This window comes from Camellia sinensis, chromosome 5 (genome assembly GCF_055761805.1).
Source record: "Camellia sinensis isolate YWXY chromosome 5, ASM5576180v1, whole genome shotgun sequence".
Taxonomy (NCBI): Eukaryota; Viridiplantae; Streptophyta; class Magnoliopsida; order Ericales; family Theaceae; genus Camellia; species Camellia sinensis.
Window position 1 is genome coordinate 146,536,773 of NC_138965.1, and position 6,000 is coordinate 146,542,772.

Here is a 6,000-nt window from a genome sequence, read left to right on the forward strand (position 1 = left end):
TTCTAGATCATTCCTTACAATTTTCATTTCTATCTTCCCTCTTCTCTCCTCATTTCCAAAAAACCCTAGTTTCTCACTCTAAAATACCTTCCATTCCACTAAGACTTGGAGATCTTACTTTTCCACCGAATGAATCTTGGCTTCGTAAAGGATTCTTCAAGGGGCTTTATTTTTCTTCTACTTGTTGAGGTAGGGATACTTTTACCCTAGTATTTCTTTGCTTTGAATAGATTTCATGGTGTGGTTGTGACACATGAGCCAATTTGAGAATATTGTTGGATTGCTCTTATGTTCCACATAGGAAACCATTTTATTTGGCTCTTGCTTGAAATTTCTTTATACTCTCTTCTCAAAACATGTATATAAATGTTGTTGAAACCCATGTCTATGAAACAAGACAAACCCCCAAATTTGGCAAAATCCTAAAATTTTCAATTTGAGTTAAAAACCCTAAATTTTTCAATTTGAGTTGAAAACCCCAAATTGAATGGAAATTCCTTTAACTCATGGTACATTGTGAATAATAAAGACATGAAAGATATAGAAGTTGGTATGGTCAATGAATTGAGGCTTGGATGTTATTTTCTTTAAAATGTGGTGTTGTATTCCATTCTTTGGCAATGTTGGATGCTTGTTATTTGAATAAAATGTGATTGAATTGCTAATTGTGTATGAGTCCGGGTAAGAGTTAGTTTTGAAAATGTGGTGTTGTGTTGGTACCGGCGTGGGGAGTCTAAAAGGTGCCCAAATGTCCTATCTAGGCTTATCGCTGGATGAATGTGAGAAAAATGGTTTTTGGGTGTCCACACAGTCCCGCCGTATGATAGCCGACGAAAGTGGAAAAACAGATGATTTTCTTTGGGTGCCACTCCCTGTCATATAATAGCCGACAAGTGTGGGGGTGGTTTTAAAACAAAGGCAAAGGGTGTTTTAAATTGGACTCTTACAACTGGACTCATGGCTTGTCTTCTGTGGTTGTGATTGTTTGGTTGTGGTGCTTGATAACATGAATTGTGTGGTACCTGATGCTATAAATTATCATTGTTAATTGTCACACTTGGGTTATTATGTATCCCTATGATTAATAAGGACAATATATGAAGATAAATTTCCTTGTACTGTTTTGTCGCAAAGATACCATAATCTTATTCAAAAGATTAAATACTTGGTTAAATGTGTTCCTACTAGGCGTATAGCTCAACCCTATGTTATTTTTTAGGAATTGATGAAGTACCACCCTCTTGACGAATGAGATCCAACTATAGCTCCTTTTGGAAAAAAGTTGACTCATGTGTATTTTGCTATTCAGAATTCGGATTTTTGTAACAAGACTATCAATTTATTTTGTTGTTACTGTACGCCCTAGAGGCTTATAATTTGTAAGGCCATCTAGTTCATTGAACTGGCATACGAATCCTGAATCTTATGAGATTTTGTGAATTGTAATTCTTTATCTTTTAGTTCAATGAGAAAGATGACTTTTGGGTATATTCTCATGTTTGTTTTGGCCTATCCTTGTGAGAAATCTCAGGGTGTTATAAATGGTATCAGAGCCTAGGCTAGAATGCCTTAGGCTCGTGGGAAGTGACGTGTGTCACAATAGGGTCCCTAGGCTAGGACGACATGCTTAGAATACCTTGTGTGTTATGTGTTTTCATGTGACTATGTGGGTATGGGGTTAGAATCCTATGATATGGCTTTTTTCCGTTACATTCATCGAAATCCTTTTGGAAAGGCATTTGATCGTTGTTCTTTCCACTTGGAGGTCCTTGATTGCCATGGAATTAGCTAATATCTTAGGAGGACAACTCATGCGTGCTTTTATGTGATTGTATGCGTGATTGTTTGGATTATTCTATGTAAAAGTTTATGTGTTTGCAACGTAAATAAGTTTGAGGATTAAGAGTGGAGCACTTAGGTGCGGAAACTTGGTCTTGAATTTAATAATGTCTCTACTTCTTATAGATGTCTGGACGTGCTAAAGCTCGCGGTAGACCTCGTCGAGGAGGCTGGAACATTCCAGCCAGACCCGAGATCCCTCTGCAAGAAGAAGGAGTGGGTCAAAACAATATACCTGTTCCCCCAACCCAAGAAGCTATGGGGGCCTTGGCTAGAGAGATGCTAGGGGCTTTGAGGGAGTCCATGGAGATATTGAGAGCCAACCAAGTAGCTAGAACCATTGAGGGAGAATCAAGAGCTTCCTTTTTGAAAAAGGAGTTCTTTCGTTCTAATCTCGCCGAGTATAGCATTCTTCGAAATCTTAGACATTCGGGAGAACGAATTGCGGGTGGCATTAACGGCCTACCAATTGAAGAGGGAGGCTGGGCAGTGGTGGAAAAACATACTTGGGAAGCATTTGTGCAAGCTTTCCAAGATAAATTTCTCCCTCCCACGGCTAGGGAGCAGTTAAGGAAGCAGTTAAGGAAGCAGTTTGAAGAGTTATTGCAACTAGATACACCAATGGCGGAGTTTGAAGCCAAATTTACTAGTCTCTCACGTTTTACACCTAAATTAGTGGTAACAGAAAAGCGAAGGTGTCTTAAATTTGAAAAGAGGTTGAGGCCGAAAATTCTGATGAGGGCGGTTGGCAATATGATACATGATTACGACTGCTTGGTTGAAGCAGCAGCTCATGTGGAGATCACTGTAGAGGATGAAGAGGCAAGGCAAAGATTGAAGAGGGGAGGACATTTGGATACCAGGAGTGACACTGGTTCTTCAAAAAGGTCTAGGGGTTCATCAACATCCTTCTAATCGCCTCCATAACAAGCTAAATCCTCTAGTTATGTAACGGGCAGAAGTTTGGGAAATATGACCCGAGTTACTGGTGCTTATTATAGATGTGGCCAAATGGGTCACAAGGCTATAGAGTACAGACAGAAAGGTGGAGCATGATCTTAACCTATGCATCCACAGGGTCAACTTTAGAATAGGAGCCAGCCCTAATCTTGTTATCAATGTGGTCAGCCAAGGCATTTAAAGAAGTTTTGCCCGCAGAAAGTAGGGACTCCGAGTGTGGCAAGGTCTAGACAGTCTGGAGGTTCACAGATGGGTCAGGAACAGAGGTAATCTTATCAACCAGCCCAGTCAGGACAAGCATCTAGGACAATTCAATGTGCCACGTCTGCTCAATCCGCACAACAAACGTATGTTCAAAGAGGTGAGGTAGGGGAGCAGAGGTTGCAGGGAAGAGTGCATGTTATCACCGCTTCCGAGCAAACGTCAGGGCCATCAGTTGTGAGAGGTACATTCCTCATTTTCAATACTTGGGCTAGTGTGTTGATTAACACTGGGGCATCACATTCATTTATTGCCACATCATTTGCATCATAGTTGGGGTTAGAGAGTAAGCAACTGCAATCTTCACTCACGGTAGAGTCACCGATTAGGGGTAAGGTCACTCTGACCCAGGGGTGTCAGGGGTGTGTAATTGAAGTGGCGAGTCAACAACTTCTATTTAATTTTGTCTTGTTGGGAATGTCGAGTTTTGACGTTATCCTCGGTATGGATTGGTTGTCTACTTATCGGCCAACCATAGATTGTTATCGAGAGAGAGTTACGGTGTGCACTGCTATTGTGATTGTTTCACGTTTCTGGGGGACAGGTATGATAGATCCTTACCCTTCTCATGTCATCCACGTGGTCGGGGCCAAGTTAATTCTCTTTTAGCAACTATTTTGGATGACGGGAGTGAAATAGTCTGGGTGAATCTCCAAAGGTGGTGTGTGAATATCCTGATGTTTTTCCTGAAGATCTTACAGAACTACCTCCTCAGAGGGAAGTGGAGTTTACCATAGACTTACTCCCGGGTACATCATCTATCTCCTTATCACCATATAGGTTTGCCCCAATTGAATGGTGATTCTGAAGGAACAGTTGCAAGAATTACTTAGTAAGGGCTTTATATGCCCTAGCACCTCACCTTGGGGAGCCTCAGCTTTGTTTGCAAAGAAGAAGAGCGGATCCTTAAGATTGTGCATTGCTTACCGTAAATTGAACCAAGCCACAGTTAAGAATAACTATCCCTTGCCCAGGATAGATGATCTCTTCGATCAACTTAAAGGCTCTCATTGTTTTTCCGAAATAGATTTAAGGTCGGGTTATCATCAAATCCGTGTCAGAGAAGAGGACATCCCCAAAACTATTTTTCGTACCCGATATAGACATTACGAGTTCTTGGTTATGCCCTTTGGGTTGACTAACACTCCAACCACATTCATGGATTTAATGAATAGGGTCTTTCGAGAATTTTTTGACAAATTTGTGGTTGTCTTTGTAGACGATATTCTTATCTATTCACCTTCCGAAGAGGAGCATAAAGAACATCTTCGTACCATTTTGCAACTTCTTAGAGAGCACCACTTGTACACAAAATATGAGAAATGTGAATTATGGCTTTCTGAAGTAAAGTTCTTGGGTCACGTAGTCTCGGGAGACAGAATTATGGTGTATTTTTCAAAAATAGAAGCTGTGCAAAATTGGGGTAGCTTTCTGAACTTAGCCGGTTACTACCGCCGATTTGTAAAGAATTTCTCTTCCATAGTATCCCCATTAACTGGATTGACCTGTAAGGGAGTAAGGTTTGTTTAGAGCGAAGCATGTGAGAATTCCTTCCGAGAACTAAAGCGTAGGTTGGTCACCTCTCCAATCCTTATCATTCCAGAATGGGGCTTAAGTTATACGGTATGTTCTAATGCTTCCAGAGAGGGGTTGGGATGTGTTCTAATGCAAGAGGGTAAAATGGTGGCGTATGGCTCACACCAACTAAAGACACACGAAAGGAACTACCCGACACACGACTTAGAACTAGCCGATGTTGTTTTTGCCTTAAAGTTGTAGAGACATTATCTATATGGTGAAAAGTTTGAAGTTTTCTCCGACCACAAAAGCCTCAAATACCTATTCTCCCAAAAAGACTTGAATTTATGCCAACGGCGATGGATGAAATTTCTAGAGGATTATGATTTTGAGATACACTACCACCCCAGCAAGGCCAATGTAGTAGCAAATGCCTTAAGTAGAAAATCTGTGGGCTCCCTGGCTAGTCTAACGATGAGGGAATGGAAGATGATAGGGGATGCTAATGAATTTGACTTGCGACTTGGTGAATCGTCAGAACAAGCCACTCTTTTCGCCACTAGTGCACAACCTACCCTTGTTGCTAGAGTAATTGAAGCATAATTGGGTGACCCAGAAGTAGCCTTAATTAAGGGGAAGATCTCCCAAGGGAAGGAAGAACGGGGCATAAATGTTCATGCGGATTCCAGTGTTCGTTACCTTGACCGATTGTTTGTACCTAAATCCATGAGAAGTGAAGTTTTGAAAGAATTTCATCACTCGTGTTTAGCGGTACATCTAGGGGGTACCAAAATGTATCGTGACCTAAGCCGTCAATTTTGGTGGAGAGACATGAAAAAGGATGTAGCTCTGTTCGCTACCAAGTGTTTAATTTATCAACAAGTTAAGGTTGAACACCAAAAACTGGGTGGACTGCTACAATCTCTTCCAATTGCTAAATGGAAATGGGAACACGTCAATATGGACTTTGTTTCGGGTCTCCCTAGAACTCAAAGAAGTAATGATGCAATATGGGTAATAGTAGATAGACTTACTAAGTCAGCTCACTTTCTCGCCATGAGTATGGAGGATTCCATAGAGTTTCTAGCTAAACTTTATGTCCGTGAGATAGTTCACCTCCATGGGGTACCAATTAGTATAGTGTTTGATAAAGACCCTCGTTTTACAGCTAGGCTATGGCAAAGTCTTCAAAGTGCCATGGGTACTCAATTGAATTTTAGTACAGCTTATCATCCCCAAACTGAGGGACAATCCGATCGTACTATCCATATTTTGGAGGACATGTTGAGGGCTGTAGACACCCCATTTTTTATGGCCATTACGACTTTGATGCCATCACATGCACACCCGATGATGAGTCTAAATGCTCGTCTAGTGCTCGAAGTCCTCAGTGAAAAGCCGTAGCTCTAAGCCTTTCAAACC